Below are 20,862 nucleotides of genomic sequence, written 5' to 3' on the forward strand. Positions count from 1 at the left end.
AGTAGAAACATTTATGAACCATATTCTGCAGAGAATAAGAAATGTTTTAAATGCCCATATTTTTCTTGTCTTGAGAATTAGATTAAATAGTCTCTCTTTTCCCTGAATATGTAAGAAGACCTCCAAAAGACTGCATAGTTAGAGTTTTGGAGAATACATAAAGACATTGGAAACTTCTCCTTGAGACATAGTAATCCAAATCTGATTTAATTAATGGAAGACTTTGGAGACATACCTTATAGTGATCAAATTGGATTAAAATATTGCAAAACTTAGCAGAATTCTGCCAGTTCTGAACTAAAATAACCTTGAAATTTTTGGTTTTATGATATGCATTCAATGTTAATTATTTAAGAAAAATCTCACATAATTATATTTATAATGAATTACTAGATAAGGAAATTATTATGTTTGCATTAAAGGGTCATAATTAATTCAAAATATAAATTTATATTTAGCATATGGCAACCTAGGAAATATAATTGATCTTCAAATCAAATAATTTTTGAAGAGTAAATGTAGAAATTCGTAACATTAAATAAGTATTGATTTAGGTTTTATTCATATTGGCAGGGCATTATATGTCATAAATTTACTTACAGATAAAAAAGGTACTTCTATATCAGATTTTTTTTTTATTTTCAACATTTCTTATCCAATTTCATCCTTCTCTGAGGGGTTATAGATTTGAAGATTCTTCTATAATTGCATATGTATTTAAAAGCTGTTTAATACATTTAGAAGAAAAGATGAAAGAAATTTTGAGAAAGTCCTTATCCTGAATTTTCTGGCAATCTGAAAATACAGTCACATCATTTTCGGACACTGTGAGATCTGTCAGGGACTTTTATTCCAACACCTTCCTAAAGGCATTCTTATTAAGTAAATTTATCCTAACGCAACATTAACCTTTACTCTCCTCTTACCACTCCTCTCATTTTCAATTCTGTATTCCTATCCATTTAATATATAATGCTTTACATATGGTGCCATGAGTTTTTACAAAGAAAGCTAGTTCTAAGAAAGTTAATAAATAAATGTAAGAATAAATATATAAATACAATATATGGTAAAAATACATAGGTTCTATGCTTTCCTATTTAGACATAAAAGTAGAGAGAAATATTGAATTATAATCTGAAGGCATAACAAGTAGGAAACCATTTCCAGTTCTCATTTATATTTCAATCCTTGTCACTAGCATAGATTAATGCTGTGTTAATTTCTGTCCTTTATTAAATTTTGTCATAAGAAATGAAGCACTGGAATTTTTATACCCCAAAGTGTTTAACAGTTAATGAGCCTGATTCTCTCATTGCAGAATCTACTGCCTAGAACAAATGTCAGATAGACCCAGCTGAAACGACTGAAGTGCAGTGGAGTTTATCAGGTGCATTTGATCATTTTCCTAGTGTACCTCATCACAGTCTATTTGTCTGATACACTGTTTCTGTTACCTTGTTCATGGACTGTGTAGATTTTGTTTACTTTGATTGTTTTAAAGCCAGTCATGCATGTCCCCAACAATCTATCTAATTGGCCTTTCTCTGGTTCTTCCAGTCATATAGAACTAACATACAGATATATACTCAGTGCTACTCTTCAAGGAGATTCCTAAATCTTTTAATCAGCTGCGTACTCAATGATTTTTTTCTATGCAACATGGTCAGCTCCATGTTACTTTGTGGATTATTTTACCAAGTAATTGTATAGACTTCTGGTGTGCTCTGTTTACCGCTGAGGAAAATAAGACAATTCCCTGACAAAAAGCCGAAAACTAATGTGAATTTAACTATAAGTAATTTTACAATAGGTAATTTGGCATCATTTTCAGTCATCCTATCTGACCTTTTCTTTTTAAATCACTTGGCCTTTTAAAAACACCAAGCAATCTTCAAACAGCTTTCACCAAAGTGATACTGTTGCAAAACGATAAAATATAATACATTCATATAACATACACAACTTTTAAGACCTCTTTACCATAGAATTCACACTGGCTTAGTGTCTACTTTAATGTTTCTTTTAATATTGCTCTTCTCTGAAATACGTAGCTCTGAAGTACATAGGTCGAATATTCTAAAGAATTTCTCAGTAACTTATTTGCAAACCTATCCTTGTGCTATACATAGCTTAATGCTAAATACATATTAATCAATTATAACTGCTAAAGTCAATATCTTGTCTGTGTCAAGAAACTAAAATACAGTAAGCATTGTTGATATCTTTCCACAAATTATGCCTATTGACATAGTTAACCGAGGTTCTACGGGCATTTTATTTGCATGATTTCTCAAGATTGTAATGTGAACATATCGAAGTTTACCAGATAATTACTTTATTCTTCACTATGCTTTAACTCTAATTTCTCTCAATGGAAGAGCAGAAATCTCCAAGCCTTGAATTTTCAGTATGTTGCTTAAGATCGCAAACCATTTTGCCTGTCTGCCTTCTAATTAGAGTTTAATTGTGCATATTCTTTTTATACTTTTATTTAAAGAAATTACCATCTGTTATTTTTTATTAATTCTTCTTCTTTTCTCCTTCTTCTTCTTCTTCTTCTTCTTCTTCTTCTTCTTCTTCTTCTTCTTCTTCTTCCTCCTTCTTCTTTTTTAGTGAGCTTACTTAGAAAGTGTGAGTGGTCTACCATATTTAATATAATTAACTGGAAGAAAAGTCTAGCAACTTTTCTTTCAAGAATTTAAGACATATAGGGGCGCCTGGGTGGTGCAGTCATTAAGCGTCTGCCTTCGGCTCAGGGCGTGATCCCAACGTTCTGGTATCGAGCCCCACATCAGGCTCCAATGCTAGGAGCCTGCTTCTTCCTCTCCCACTCCCCCTGCTTGTGTTCCCTCTCTCGCTGGCTGTCTCTGTCAAATAAATAAAATCTTAAAAAAAAAAAAAAAAGAACTTAAGACTTATAAATAAAACTACATGAAGTAACTCATAAATATTTCATACCAGTAATACTCATCAAAGAAAATTTTGTAGAGGTCAGGACATTGATATTAGAAAGAAGTCAGTTATGGTTCACTTTCTAGTTCTGCCTAGAACAAATCTGCTAAGATTTGTTAATTTATAGTTTATCGTGATATTTAAATTTAAAATGTATAGTGCGTTCAAAAAATAGTTGAATTCCCTTCTCATATTACAAAAGACAAGATTCAATCTCTTCCAACAATGAGTCATGAAGTAGAATTTGGTAAAACCAAGTGAGAGATATATTTTACCTATTCAGCTAATTCTAGGAAATAAGTTCTGATATATTTCAAAAGGGAATGCTTTTCTAAAATTTTTCAAAGAAAATGCCCTTCTAGTCAGATCTGAGGCGTAAATACAAATACAGGGGTGAGATCTATTTTATACAATCCAATGTTAATACTTGTGTCTTGCAATGATCATCAGACACATTGGTATTTATATCGCTACTACTACATTTCTTATAAATCGCTTTTTTTTTTCTTTTGACTTATTATCCCTAAAGCCAAGTTTTGTTTTGTTTTATTTTTTGCATTTGGATTTTTTGGGACATTAAAACTGTGTTTTCCAATATTCGTTCTTAAAATGTATCAGAGGCAGTGATCACGCTGAATTTGGAAAGGATGCCGAGAGTATAGAGCTGCGTCGGATATCCCTGAGGAGGGCAAGAGCTCAAAACTTCACACCTCATTTCACTCTCCATGCTATCCATCATCTAACTTTCTGGATATTCGTCAGCTCAGTAGGGACTGGTGACCCATTCTCCACCCTTCCCTCATGAATATTTTATTGCATATAAGTGACAGAGAGTTCCGTTTTACAAATCTTACTGTATGTTTCATCAATTCTTTCCCTTACTTGCTATTACTGAAAACTTCCTTCTCCACAAAGCCTATGAATTATTTATTGAAGTGTCATGTACGTTCTCCATATGTGCTCATAAACGAGGTTTTTAGCTGTGTGTGGTACCTCCCATGTCCTGCCTTTAGTACTCTCTCTTCCAGCCTGACGACCATCACCAAAGCCTATTGCATGCGAGAAGCTGGACACTAAGTAATTGGTCTCAAAAACCAGCATATAATTATGTATGTTGATACACACTATGAGTGGGAATAAAAAGATGTAGTAAAATAAATTAATAAAAAAAATAAATAAACAAACAAACATTTCAGGCATAGTTTAGGTTGAAGGGTCATGGAAGGTCTCTAAAAATTAACACCATGAGAAATATAGATAAATGAAAGTAACAGTTCCATTTTTTCAGGTTAAAAAAATTGTGATATCATAATAGATAGGAAACAGTACACAGGAAGAGCCATGAGGAAGAACCAGTCCTACCAGGTACCAAAGCATACTACAAGTATACTCTAATTAAAACAGGTACATGAATGGACAGAAAGGTTAATAGAATAGAAAAGAAAATCCAGAAATAGAGCCAACTGCAGATTTATTTAAATCTACTACATGATACTTGCAATAGCTGAAATCACTGGGACAAAGATAATTCTTTGGAAAATTAATGGTGCTGGAACCACTGAATATTTTTGGAAAAAGTTAAATATATACTTATAAATATATATATAATTATTTATATATTATTTATAATATATACATTATATTAATGTAATAATTATATAAATAATTATATATATATTTATAAGTATATATTTGTAAATATATAAAAATATATTTACATATATTACAGATACAGGATTACTATTACTAATATAAAAAGAATATTTAAAAAAAGAGATAAAAATCCAAAAATTTAGAAAATAGGGAAAAGATATAAACAAAAGATTGATAAAAATAGCCTTTAAACATATATAATTAAATTCAAATTCATAATGAGAGAAATGCACTGCAAATTACACCGAAATTCCATTTCTCACCCGGTACGTTAGCAAACGAGCAGAAGCTTGAGAATGAGCAAGGCTGTGAGAAACTGTGCACTTACATATTTTGTGTGATGGGAATGAAAATGGATACAATCCCTTTGGAAAGGAATTTGACAATTTCTAACAAAACTATATTGTATATGCCTTTACATTTCTATTTTGCAATCCCACTCATAGGAATGCTTCTTGATGATACAACTCCAATAATACAAAAAGTCACATGCATGAGGTTAGAGGATCATTTGTAAGTGCAAAATAGTAAAAGAAAGTCTTAGGAGATTGGGTGAATATACTGTGATACATACACAGAACTGAAAATGTACAATTACAATATCAGCTATAAAAAAGGAAATGTTTATGTACTGATATGGAATTAGTTAAGGAAATATTCTCAAGTAAAAAGAATACTAAACTATTAAAAGGTGTGTGTATATATATACATGTTTATAATATATATATATCCATTGTATAAAAAAGCAAGAAAAATAATATAGCATGCATATATGTGCTAATTTTTACAAAAGAAATACAAAATAGACAAAACAGATCAGTATTAAATTGGTTACCTACAGGGAATTAGGAGAAACAAGGTAGAGAATATACCTTATTTTTATTTTGTTTTGACTTTTATAAGCATCTTAATGGTCTACATTTTTTATAAAATACAATTTAATCATTAATAATACAAAGGATAAACATATAGCAATGGAAGCAAATTTAAACAAATGTTTCCAGATGTATTTCAAAGGAATACCATAGCCTTACTGAAGAGAGGAAAAGAAAGAAACAGAGAAAGAGAGAGAAATGAGGGTGACAAAGGGGAAGGATGGAAGGAAGGAGTGATGGAGAGAGGATGAGAGGGAGGGAGTGAACGAGAGAAGGAAGAAGGTAGGGTTGGAAGAAAAAAGAAAGAACCAAAATAATTTGGGAACATAATATTTGACAATATATGCTAAGTCTGGTGGGAGTGAAAGTTGCAAACAAATCTTGAGATCTTTTTAGTAGATTTACTTTTTGTAGTGATATGGCTGAAGAAATCTGAAACAATTTTAGACGTATTATAGGACTGAGGAAAAGATATGTGTTGATACTTTTGGAAGACAATTTTCTCATTGAGGAAGAAGAGATTGCAAATATGGAATGGAGGGAGCAAGAAAGAAACCTGTGATGATGCTTAGGAACTGGAGGTATTAATGTAAACTCCTGATTTCTAAAATATGTATATTATATGCATAATTTTATGTATGTGTATGTACACTTATATGTATGCACCTATTTATGTTTGTGCATATGCATGGCAATATGTACATTTGCACGAGTGATTACATTTGTATATATGTGCTATGTATATATGTATATGCATGCATTTATTTTCTAGCACTGTCCCCTAAAAGGACTAGGTGACAATTGCACTCTAATAGCAATGAGCACATCTAGTACCTAATCTTAGTCATGGATACCATTCTTTACTAAAAGGAACCAGGGATCCTAAGAGAAATTTCTTATAGGGCTGGGTCAGGGTACGTATAAGATGAACCTGGAATACCTTACACCAGAAAATAATAAAGTAATAGTAATAATAATAATAATAATAATATTTGGGCCATGCTACTAGGCAAATCTGAGACAATTTGGGAGGCAAAGCAATTCAATACATTAATGAATTATAAATAACTAAAAATAGAGATGTGTGAGTCCATAAAGATAATACATCATAAATCAAAAAATATAAATGCATAACTGAGGAAGGAGGGAGGGAGTGCTAGATTTGAAAAACCAATGTTATACAGCCATCCTATTAAGAGTGGATCAAGCAAGAATCATTCGTGGATGTTACATCTAAGGAGGAATTATGATGAGAAGCACGTTATTTGCATGTTCTTAAAGTGTTTTCCTAAAAGCTGCTTACTGCTTGCAAGGGAAAAATAATCATTACGAATACGGTGAAGAAATTAGACAATACCGTCATAAACACATCAGAATTAATATCACCGGTGGGGAGAGATGGGCACTGTGTGCCTGCAGATGTGATGCCCTGACGAGGACAAGACACCACCCATCAGATTGCAGCCAATATTACATACCTTGATTATAATCATGAGGAAACATCAGACCAACCCAAAATGAAAAATGTTCTATATTCCAAAACGAGGAGGAAGCAGTAATATTCACAAAAAGTCAATTTCATGAAAGACAAAGAAAAGCTGTGGAAAGGTTTCCCACTATAGGAGGCCACGATGACATGGCGGTTAAATGCAATCCCTCTGTCTAGACTGAATCCTCAGTTGGATCCCAGAAAGGTATTCTAGATAGCATTACGGCATCAACTGGCAAAAATGGATTTTGGATGGTATGTAAGAGTCCATATTAAATTTGCTAAATAACTATTCTGTGGTTCTGTAAAAAAAAAATGCTATTTTCAGAAATTACAAACCGGTGTATTTAGGGGAAAGGGCCATGCGATAGGCAACTTAACGTCAAATACAAGGAAGGAGAGACAGAGAGGTCCGCCGGGAGAGGTAGAGCAAATGATAAAGCAAATGTGGTAAAAGGTTAACAACTGATCAATCTGAGTAAAGAATACACAGATGTTCTTAGTACTTTTTTAATTCTTGCAAATTTATTGCAAGTTGAACTTATATTCAAATGAGAAGTTTAAACCATCAAAAACTATGATGTATTTGTTACCATATTTTAGCAACTTTAGGGAAAGGGGGATTAGTGTATTAATTTAAAAAAGTAATTTTTAGAAATACAATTATTAAAAAAGAAATGCACATTATATATTTATTTCTAGAATATGTTTTGTTCTGCTATACAACTAAAGGAAACCTTTGTTCAAAAAATGTGAATCTGACATTTTTATCTAATTCTAGTAAACTCCTTGCCTAGGTAAACTGTTCTTAGGTAAACAATCTGATTTTCAAGTAATCATGGCAAAGAGCTAGAAGAGAAGCTATTATAAAGGTAATAAAAAATACATTTCAGTAAGAATTTATTTTGTATTTTAGCAGGTTGTTTTCCTTCCATATCTCCGAAGAGCAAGAGACCAGTTAGGTTCAGAATGTCACATAAAAATCATCCTAACAGATGAAAATTGTCTCTAATGTAATGTGAGAGGGTAATAAAGATGACTAGTAAAATATTAAAGGGGAAGACTATATCTCAGGTGTAAAATAACACCTACACACTGCTTAAAGTAGACAAATCAACTTATAGATCCTCATAAAAGCTGACTTTTTAATTTGTGAGTTTTATAAATTTAGATGATCTAATCACCAGCTAAGTGACCAAGCAGTAACACCTTATTTCTACATTTCTAAAAAATAACGATCACTCCTAACCTCCAGAATGACATTTGCTTCATCTTCATAATACATTTGAATACAAATACAATGTAGGTTTCAGACTTTAAGTCTCAAATCATAGGCCAAATTACGGATGTCTGAAGTGCAGAATGATTGATTTCTCTTCTTTTCACACCAAATCTGGATACTCAATAAACATTTACTTTCATTTATTCATCACATAGGTGTTGGATATTTACTCTTTCAAGTAACTGTGCTAAATTCTTGGGCTATAACAGTGAACAAAATATAGTCCCCGAAATAGATAAGCTCCATTTAGTGGGGAAGACAATCAAACAGGCAATTTCTATTCAGTGTGTAAGTACTTAACTGCAGTAAGCTTGCGACAGAAACATAAAGAAGGGGTACCTATCTTAAGTTTGGGGAGTCAGGAAATAACTATGATTACAGAAATAAAATTCCTGTCTAAACCAGGAAGGTAAATCAGAGTTGACTCATAGTGCTTAGAAAGGGTTGTGTTGTGTGGGTATGTGTGGTGCATAAGGAGTTTCCAGGATAGGGAAAGAGCATGTGCACAGGCATGAAGATGTGAACTGCAAGTATTTCATTCTGGTCGGAACATACAAAAATAAATGTGAGGGATTAGGTTCCAGCAAAGTCCAATGGCTGCATCACCAAGGGCCTTGGAGCCGTAGATCTGGGACTTTATTCTGAGAATGATGGGTAGGTATACACTCATCTGTATAAATTTTTTAGTCAACTACTGTTTGGTTATGTATTTATGAATGTAGTAGTCTTTGCCCTCATAGAGTTTATATTCTAGACAAAAACCAGGTAAACAGTTTGACAGTGGGAAAATAAAGGAGTCAACTATATTTATGTGATGGTTTAATAATTGACATAATCCATCTGTTAATTTACTATTTATAGTATACATCCTGTGTGATATATCCTAGAGATAGAATAGTAAGCAGGAGGCACACCTTTCATCCTCTAGTGTTTGTGTTTAGTGGAAAATGGGGGACCTGAAAAGAATAAACTGTTATTTAGCATTAACTATGTATCAGGCAATGCTCTAAGTACTTTATAAATATTAACTCTTTTTATCTTTATAGCATCTTTTAAGGTACTATCATCCTTCCTATATTATAAATGAGCAAAACAGAGAAAGAGAGGTTAAGTAACTTGTTCAAAATCACACACCTAAACGTGGTGGAGCCAGGATTTGAACCAAAAAGTATGGCTCCATTCACTGAACCACTACACTACCTTGTTTCTGAAATACGTACAAAACAAATGCAGAAGGGAGAAAAGAAACAGAACTCCACAGGAACATAGTACTTAATGGGGGTCAGGATAGCCTGTTCTGAGGACTTGACATTTAGGTTGAAACTGAAAAAAAAAAAAAAGAAATTTGCTTCTTCGTGAACAATTGCATAAAGACGGTTCCAGATTGAGGAAATACAAATACATAAGCAATTGGTCAAGATTTGGAGCTTTATTCTCCTGACTGGGGATAATGAAACTACAACCCCATGGGCCAAATCCACCTTGCACCTGTTTTTGTAAATCAAGTTTCATTGGAACCCAGCCACACCCCTTGGTTTATGTGTTCTCTATGATTTATTTTGTGCTACAGCACCAAGATGGAGCAACTGGGAAAAGACCGTATGACCTGTAAAGCCTAAAATATTTACTAACTTGTCGTTTATGGGAAAAGTTTGCTCACCCTTGTTATAGGCAATAGAATGAAAATTAAAGGTGTTAAGCTGGAAAGTGACAGAATCAATTTGCATTTAGAAATATCACTCTACACACAGTATAAAAAATGGATTGGAGAAGGGCAGGATGAAAAGGAAATGAAAAGGCTATTTCAGTTTTCATTCATAGATAAGATGATGGCAGCTTTGGGGAGGGTAGTTAGAGGGGATAGAAAAAATGTATAAAATTGAGAGAACGGAAAGGCTCTGATGGTTCGTGGATAGGGAAAATGATAAGTAGTAGGACTTAGGATGGTGTCAGATTTCTGCTTTAAGCAACTGGGTAGATGGCAGATGGAGTAAAGGAGTGAGAGAGCTAAATACAGATAAGAGTATTTGAATAAGTTTCAAGAAAAGTTGTTTTTTTGTTTTTTTTTAGATTATTTATTTATTTATTTGACAGAGATAGCCAGCAAGAGAGGGAACAGAAGCAGGGGGAGCGGGAGAGAAAGAAGCAGGCTCCCAGTGGAGGAGTCCAATGTGGGACTCGATCCCAGAACGCCGGGATCACGCCCTGAGCTGAAAGCAGACGCCTAACTACTGCGCTACCCAGGCGCCCCTCAAGGAAAGTTCTGATTGAACGATGTCCTGAGTGTAGCCATGTAAATGAGAGGGGAAGGAAACTGCATTCAGTTCACCAGGGACAATGGCCGAATCTGATGTTGAATTTGAGTCTAGTTTCTAAATTTCATTACACAGAAGAGTAATATCAACTGATGTAACATATGTTTTAATGTAGGTATGTGAGTAATGATTCAGAAGAGATATTAAAGAATAAGAAAAGTCTCATCTCATTCCCAAATCCAAACCCAAACTTCCTGGAATGTAGTAGAATTGTCATTAGCAGAGTGGTGAAGGATCAGACGTTCCTATCAGATGTTCCTATCAGGCCAATGGATTTGGAAGGAACATTCACTACATAGTATGAGACTACATAAGGAGTTATTTCCCAAGAAGGAGCTATTTTAAGGATCTCCAGGATAAAAATTGCACCAGGGAAAAGAAAGGTGATGAGGAAATGACAAAAATAGATGAATATATGTGGTCATAGTTAGGGAATTTTTAGGGATTACAGGGATGAGAGGCAGGGTGACTTTAACAGGCTTCTGGTTTTTCAGTGTATATATATATAGAAAAAGAATACATATTTTTATCTGATACGATCTATATGGAATGTGATAGTGGGGGATTCAACAGGACACGTGAAAAGATGGGTGGAGTTAGCTACTTCTCTATTCTATTTCTTGCTGGGCCACCACTCCTGACTCTTACACACCCCAGTACCAAGTATTTCTAGAATTCCTACTGAGAATGTCTTATCCCTTGTACCCATGTCTTCTTCAAAAGGTCCAGTGCTCTTTCTGCCAATCTTGCCCTGATAAACAGGCCTTGGGTCAGTTCTCAGATACATTCCGTCAGTACTTTTCTTCTTTAGGAGAAACTCATCCCTGATTTGTAACTGACCTGTAACTGGATGGAAAACATGAGCACCTGAATGTTCTGTTACTCTTCAGATTCAACCCATTCCAGTGTGAATATCATTTTTCAAATATGATCCTCTGCATTACTGCATTAATTTTTTCAGTGGCACCACTGTTCTTTAGACCTCCAAGGTTAGGTAGTTTAAAAAATTATCTTCAAATCCTCTCTTCACTCTGTTTGCTATAGTTAGGTGGTCACCAAATTCTGTAATGGTAAAAACTAATGATGTACCCCACAGTGGCTAACTGAAATAATAATAAAAAAAAAAAGTTAAAAAAAGACTCAGATAGTTTACTATATGTATCATGTTGGGCAAATTCTTTAACATTCTGGGCCTCCATTTTCTCATTTAACAAATCAGGAGTACCTTTCTCATACAGGGCAATCTACTGAAGCTAGAATGAGCGGCAGCATGCTGCAGTGGTTCAGAGTATGACTCTGGAGCCAAATTACCTGGGTTTGAATCATAGCTCTGTCCTGCACTAGCTGTGAGAACTCTAGCAATTTACTAGCTGTGTGATCTTCATTACTCATTTTCTGTACATGGAAAAAACAGATAATAAGAACATCTATTTCATAGAGTTGTTATGAGAAATAAATGAGCAAATATGTGTAAAACTTTAAGAATTATTTCTGACACACAGGAAGTACTAAATAATTATTAATTAAATAAAGGCCATATCTACATACATAGTAGAGCATTGTTCCTGGCACATTGTAAACACTCAAAAATGCTAGCTACATGTCAAATGTTAGCTATATGTATTATGATTTCTTTGTCTTCTCGGCTCCCATTGTCTCCACTCTAGCCCATGTTTTCATTAGCTTGCTCTTGAATTACAACCAACAAAAAAAATTGCCTCTAACCTTCCACCCCTCTCACTACCTGTGCTGGATTGTCTGTGATTAGTTTAGCATCATATCTGTTTCCTTCTTTATTCTTATAGTTCTCGAGCTCTGTTTTCCCACAACATCCTTCTATTAGAGTTCAGCTAATGAGGAGCACTCGTGCAAGAGCCAGGGATTATGTGGGAATCATGGGAATCAACTGTTAGCTGACCTGGAGTATTGCCAGCAGCTTCAGATTTTCCTGCTGTTAAGAATCACCTACTTAAGTGCCATTGGCAACTGAGGTCATTATCAATGGCTTCCTTCCGGTTTCTTCACTTCTGGAGCCTCTTGAAGTTAGAATTAATCTTCCTAATCTTTCCTCTTTTAGCCCTTTCAAAATTGAGTAAGATTCCAGTTTTCTGTATTGAGTAATTCTCTGCTCCAAATACCTAGTTTTTTTTTTAATTTTTCCCCATATTTAATAATGGAATCATTAGTAGGATTGCTATATTATCAAACCAGATTCCTATCAAGCCTGAATAATTTCCTACAAGAAAACATTTTCCCTATTATCGTTAGAATCCTTATTTCAAATAGATGCTCCCGATGAGCATGTCCTCAGACACTATAGTTAAAGATTGGTTCCAGTATTCCTAAAAATATAGAAACATTTCCCAACTAAAATGAAGATTTTCCAGGGTTCAGTATTTTTCCATCTGATTTGTTATTACAGTGTCTCCTCTTATTTTGGCTTAGATTTTTGAAAATCCATTATCTTTTATTAATTTTCAGTTTACCATTCTGTTCCTGTCTTTTCAGGGTTCCCTTTCCTCGACTGTACCTGCATGGTTAGTTTCCTATTGCTGTGTATAGATTTTTAAGAGCAGAGGCTAGGTACACTTCTCATCTCAACAAGGATGTCACATGCGAATCCATGAGTAGGATTACATATAAGAAAAAGTTGGTGTCTAATTTGCCCTACTCCATTAAGAAACTAGAGCCTACCCTAAATATTTAAACATTTGTTTGCTTTATTCTAGTTTACTTTTGTTTTTAAGAACCAAGGAAACCTATTTCCCAAATAGGAACCACATCTGGAAATATATTCTATTTTCTCAAGTATAGAGACACAAACAACTATTCCTGAAGGAGAAAAGATGATAGAATGAAGATAAAGAACTTCTATCTTGCAAAACTCCCTTTCTATCAGAACTTTCCACCGTGCACACCTATTATTAGTGACATCTATCATGGTTCCTCCACAAAAGGATGTGAGTAAAGGAGGAGGGCGTTAATGGGACATCCTAACTTATGTTAGCTGATCTGTTTTTCCTTAATTTAAGTCATTGTTGTTTTTTTTTTTTCTTATATTCCAGTCAGAAACATGTCTGCATAGTCACAATTTTCCTTGTTTATATCCATTACCTAAGGAGAAGTAGTGCATGGAAAGGAGTAACCATGGCATAGTATTAAAAGCATGGCTGTGTGTGCTCATACCTCAGATCTAATACCACGTATTTCCTTGGTCATGTTATTTAACCTTTTTGGGACTTAGAGACACACAGTTCATTAATTTATAACTCTAGGATAATAATAGTGCTTTCTCCATACTTTTGCAAGATTAAAGAAATTAGTACATATGAAATACATAGGAGAGTGTCATGCATAGAATCTAATCTTCAGAATGTTAGCTTGTTAAAACAGACAGGATTTTAAATATTATTGTCAAATTGATTATTTTTTGAAGCACAGTATTTGAACCGATCCTTCAAGTCCTATGTGTTTCCAAATACCTCCAAAATTTGGTATATCCAACATATAAACACAATTTTCTATTCCTTGTCAAAGTAATCTTTTCCTTCTAGTCAGGTTGAGCTCCCTGTTTCTGTATATATATTTCTTAATAACAATAAAATAATAACTAACTTATATTTGGGGATTTCTAGTTTTTAAATCCTTTCTTCATATACTACTGTTTTCAATCCTGCGCTATTCCTTTGAGACAAGCAATTTTATACCTGTTTTTCAATGGGAAAACAGAGGTTTAGAGAGAGGTCAGATGACTTGCTCAAAAGTACATTTCAGTTAAAGGATTTTGAAAAGAAACCTCACTTTTTTTTTTCTTTTCTGCTTGTTCTCACTTATTCTCACATGTTTGGCTTATTCTGTCCCAATTACCTGATATCCAGCACCCACTATGATCTACATATCCATCTTACTCAGTGTGAAAATCCCAACTCAAAGTGTTACCTTTGAAAGATTCCCCAGATTCATATTATATCATTTTGTTTATATTTTTTATTTTCCTGTTTAATTATGATTGCTACCATACAATTTAGTACTTTGATTTAAAAAAATAAAGAAATAGCAGAATAAAATGTTGCACATTAGAAAAAGTTGAATGTTACTATTAGGTTTGCTTGACTTAATTTTTTAATTTTCTATTATGTGTTTAATACACGAAATATTCATATTTAGGCATCAAAATATGAGCAAGAAGAGTAACGTTCCCCTATATCCTTCTCCAAGTACAACTACTGCTATTTATTTGATATCTGTCTGTGCTGCTCTATGAGGTTTGTTGTAGTACAGTATTATAGTATAGGTACATATCTACTCAGATATACATGTGTTAGAGAATATATATACACACACATGAATATTACAGAATATTTATATACATATATAATATATATAATATTCACACACACTAAACTTCACAACAAATATATATGAGGTAAATATTATTAACCATAAATTTTCAGGTGAAGAAACTAAAAAGCAGAGATTAACTTCTCCCATGTCATACAACAATTAAGTGGCAGAGCTAAGATTCATTCCAGAAGATCAGGCTCTCTTGTACTCTTAAACCTCATTTTATTATTCTGCCTCACTATAGTGCCTGACAGAATATTATTTGGCTTTACAATCATAAGCCTTTTTTTTTTTTATGTTCAGTTAGCCACTACATAGTACACCATAAGTTTTTGATGTAGTGTTCAATGATGCATTAGTTACATATAACACCTAGTGCTCATAGCAACATGTGCCCTCCTTAATACCCATCACCCTGTAACCCCCTCCCTTCTGAAACCCTCAGTTTGTTCCCCGGGGTCCATAGTCTCTGACGGTTCATCTTCCTCTATGATTTCTCCCCCTTCAGTTTTCCCTCCCTTCCCCTATGGTCCTCCATGCTATTGCTTATGTTTTACATGTAAGTGAAACCATATGATAATTGTCTTTCTCTGCTTGACTTACTTCACTTAGCATAATCCCCTCCAATTCCATCCCTGTGGATGCAAATGGTGGGTATTCATCCTTTCTGGGCAGAAGACATGAACAGACACTTCTCCAAAGAAGACATACAAATGGCAAACAGACACATGAAAAAATGCTCAACATCATTAGCCATCAAGGAAATACAAATCAAAACCACAAAAAGATACCACCTTACACCAGTTAGAATGGCTAAAATTAACAAAACAGGAAACAACAAATGTTGGCGAGGATGTGGAGAAAGGGGAACCCTCTTACACTGTTGGTGGGAATGCAAGTTGGTACAGCTACTCTGAAAAACAGTATGGAGGTTCCTCAACATGTTAAAAATAGAGCTACCCTACAATCCAGCAATTGCACTACTAGGTATTTACCCCAAAGATACAGATGTATGAAAAGAAGGGGCACATGCACACCAATGTTCATAGCAGCAGTGCCCACAATAGCCAAACTGTGGAAGAAGCCAAGATGCCCTTCAACAGACGAATGGATAAAGAAGATGTGGCACATATATACAATGGAATATTATTCAGCCATCAGAAAGGATGAATCATGAGCGTTCTTAAAAACCAGTATCATTCGTTCTTTTTGAAGTCGTATGTTATCTATTATAAAGCTATCAAAGTTATGTCCAATTTGGTGCTATTATAAATAATCAAATATACCTATTTTCATATATTTCATTGTATGCATAAGTGGGCTTTTCTCTAGTGTGTGTTAGAAAAGTGAAAGAACTGATTATATGGTATATGTATATGTATATGGTACATGCCAAATTGTCTTCCAAAGTTGGCTTTATTAATTGACACTGCTGGAGGCAATGTACAAAGGGCCTTAGGAAGAGTCAGGTCTCATTACTGTTATGAAGAAACCAATTAAAACCAAAAAATATAGTTGATTTTTTAATATTTGGGCACAACTTATGTGTTAATCGATATATGGACAGAGATTCTACTAAACTAAGAAATAAGAGTTGTAATTAGACCCTTTCTCCCTTAGTGACTAATGCATATACACAGCATGATTATTCAGAATATGTGATGGAGAGTTAGGGGTCAATATGGATGCTGCCTTTCTAGATATGATAAGAAGTGGAGTTGTATAAAACATGAATACAACTTTCTGAAGCTTGCATTGTTTGTATATTAATAATTTGAAAGCATTTTAGTTAAAAATGGAGGTGCTAACAAGAAATTAAAGTTAAAAGAGTAAATCGCTGGTTTTAAACTGGGCTTCAGAATGCTAGATACAAGATTGGCATTCCCCTAATATAGCATTTGGCACTCTTTACTGGGAAAGGATTTTATCCTTAGAGGAACAGATTTTCCCTAACATTTGCTCAGGATTCTGCCTTTCTTATATGGACTCTTAAATATATATATATATATATATATATATATATATATATATATATATATATATATATATATATATATATAATTACATATATGTACATGTAAAATATTCATTATTTGGTCTTCTATAAAACAGTTCTAAATCATTTTAACAGAATGATTATAAAAAAAATAAGTTGTATAACCAAAAATGAAAAGAACACTGAATACTATTTATTTTGATAAAACATAAAAGGTAAATAGAAAATCTCTAATTAAAGGTATACTTAAAATATCTTAAATACCAATGTTCATCTGACCTGGAGTCAGAGGTATTTAAATATTTTAAAAAAATGTAATTTCCTGTTTCTCGTTTTCAACCGCTTAACTACAGAATAAGAAAATAATGTATGTTGTGTTAAATCCTCCAGTCATTTACACAGTAAACACTGCCGTGTTTTTGCAAGCTAGTGCAGAGCTCCTGGTAGTGAAGGTGCCTTTGGAAAGACAAATGAAATATGTTTCTTTTTATCATTTAACATAATTTATTTAGTATCTTTAAACAGTGAATGGTAAATGAATGGTAGTTTAGCTACAAAATAAAACTCAGGAAATGGCATTTAATGATTCTTAATGAGATAGAAACATAATTTGATCCCAGAAGTGTAAATTGGAAATTTTAAGACACCTTTCATTAGTAAGTAGGAATAGTAATATACTAAACTCTTTGTAGAAATAGAATCTGTATACCATATGGTTGATTCAAAAGGGAAAATGTATGCCCTTGAAATACATTTTTCTTAATGCATTCAGTGATTCACAATCAATTTCATCAATAGATTAAAGACAAACATTGAAAGAAATCACCGGGTACCTAAAAAATTTTGATCTTTTTATTTTTGAGATACTCAATATTCTTGATCTTCCTTTGCTCTTTTTGGCTCATTTGACCTATATATAACTTTAAATATCTCCCTGGCTGACAGACAGGCTATCTCATCATATGGTAAATGGTAATACACTCCATTACACAGTAACTTAAAAATCATAGCCCCACTGAGAAGCTGCTCCAAGAGTTTAACTACTCTCCTGGCAGATATCAGCCAATATCTAGATATATTAGCAAGGGAGACTCTACTGACCACAAAAGGATCTGGGAGGGAGTCAGGAACTTATTTCAATTCTATATAAAAACCTCTGGAAGTTCAATAGCTTAATCTATTTTTTATTGAATGCATACAAGAAAAAAGAATTCAAAAGCTCCATATCAGATAAAACCCTGCCACCAACTCTGTCCTTGATCAGTTCTCTTAAGACTCTTGACCATTCACATACTGAAGAAATTAAATACTATCAAAGACATATATATATATATATATATATATATTTGACATTTTACTGAGTTTATATAACAAGAGCTATATCTTATAGAATACGGAATTAGCAGAAGGAACAGTGGCCTCCCCAAATTGAGTACCTGGGAGAAAATATCAAAATACTATTTTTAATCTTATAGATTAATAATGGTGTGTTATACTTTTTTTAATGGTCACTTTACATTTAGTGTGCAATATCCAAATACATAATTGGGTAGCAATGCAAAAATTAGCAATAACAGATTAGAGGACAAATACACGTAATTCTTTTCTTACTCTTGCTACAGAAAAGCAAGCCAGTGGCTGCAGCCCCCAGCATGCTGACACGATACATTTTCACTTAGCTGATAAGTAAATACTTTCTATTTTTATTTTCACTTCTAATCATGATATATTTTTTGAAGCACATTTTGGAAATAAATGAGGGAGTTAAGTATGGGACTTTGAATTCCTTGGAAGAAAGCCATTATACATATACACATAGATGAGTGGATTTATAAAGAAAATTACTCTGGTGTAGAATTGGTTGAGTATTGAGCTGAACATCCTGATAATAATGTAATTATTATCCCTGTCCCTTATTATCAGTGTTACTAGTATAGAAAAGGAGGTTAGAACTCTCTCATGAGGTCTATCAAGGAATTTCAGGATATGGTCACAGAAAGGTTTTCCGTATACAAATAGTAGAGACAAGAGGGAGTTTTAACAATGTTCACATTCTTAATTTTTTAAAACAATTATGAAATTGCATTTTGAGATGTGCAACTGCCTAGCAGTGCATCATATCATTCTCATGAGCAAAGAAGCTATTATTATATCACATGTTCGAAGGAGACAGTAAGTCACAGCAGAGGATGAGAAGGGCCACGGAGAAGAAGCTAATGAAGACTGCAGCTACGTGTCCTTCTGACGGACTAGTGATCCGTCTCCTTGACCTGCGTGGAAAGGGTACGGCCACCGTGGAAAAAGCTAAAATTTTGAAAAACTACAAAAAATGCATATCTATTTCTGTTTATCTTTCTACCTATCTATCTATCTACCTATCAATCTATCCTCTATGTACCTATCTCCTATATGCACAATTCCAAAGTGTTTATTTACCTCAGTTTACAATACAGGGAACTTTCTGCCTCAAAGTTCATGATTTCAACACATGAACAAAACAGCTATCAGCAAAAAGAGAAAAATTCTGTTTCAATACACAGACTAGTTTACCATTTTGTAAATGTGTAAAAAATTAGTTAAAATAAAATGGCTTTTTTTTTTTTTTACCTATTACTGCTACTGAACAACAAAAAGAAAACTGTATACTAATAAACGCATTTCTTCTAGTGCATCCCAGGGTTACCTGTGTCATTTATGTGACTAGCGTGATTATTCAAATGCATTGCACAAATTGTGAATGCCTATGCATGTTTGTGTGTGTAGTTTACATAAAATTTGGATTTTCAAAATATCTGAAGTACAGTTCAGTGTGCTATTGAAAAGATAGATTCTCGAATTTAAACAAATTCAATTATTGAAAATGAGCACTACATGTTAAATAAAATATACCAAAACATCAATAGAATATTATTCTCTAATTCAAAACTCCACCCTTTATTGAACATAGAATTGACCCAGCTTTAAAAATTAATTTAAAAATATAAGTCCATAAGAGATATTGCAGTTAGAGTAATATATTACTTCATATTTATCTGAGAAAATATGTGTAGAGAACCAAGAACTTAATGCAATTTCATTTCTTTTTACCTTACTCTGTGCATTGGTACAATGCTTTGTAGACTATAAAGTACTTTCCATGCATTATCTCTCTCCTTATCCTTACAAAAACAATCTTCTGAGGTGAATAGGGGAATATCCTATTCCCAGCTCTATAGATAATATTTTCAGGCTCTGAGAGATTAAGAAAACTCTCTGAAGTCAAACTAGTACAAAAGAGCAGAGCTAAAATTCATTATAAAACTATGGTTTTTAGAAGGAAGTCATGCTCAATTGCATTTTAAAATGTTAGTCATTGTTTTCCTAACTAAGGTTAAATAATTAGCTTCAACACTTTTGATTTTACACTTGTTCCCTCTACAGGAGAGTGGGCTTCAGAGATGTAACATCTCAAACCTTGTTAAATCTTGGTTAATCCTCATAGATTTCTGTGCTATATTTGAATATTTTCTTCTCTAGGGGGCATGTTCAGAGCTGACACCAGTTCTTCCTGGATGAAATGCTTAGAATTTTAAGTAGTGACCAATAACCAAAATGAAAAATAAAGACAAAGATTAAAAAAAAAAGCAACTAAACAGGATATGACAGGGACATAGTTTTTAATATTAAAAAAGAGAAAAGCAAGATGAAAATTAAGAGGGGAAAATAAATGTAAGGCATAGGAATAAGAGAACGGAAATAGACGAGAAAAATGGAAAAGAGAAGTCATCTCTCTGTCATTCATTTATCACTTAATTGCCAATTTCATGGAAAAGAATTCCTTTAAAGTAACAACTAGAAATGAGCACCTATATATTTGAGTTCTAAGAGTCTGCATCTTTATTGTGTACAGCTTTCATCCAGCAGAAAGAGTGAGGGTGCTGCCATGCCATGTGCTTCACTCACATTTGAAATGT

Source organism: Ursus americanus, chromosome 29 (assembly GCF_024610735.1).
Source record: "Ursus americanus isolate L20-20 chromosome 29, mUrsAme1.1.p, whole genome shotgun sequence".
Lineage (NCBI taxonomy): Eukaryota > Metazoa > Chordata > Mammalia > Carnivora > Ursidae > Ursus > Ursus americanus.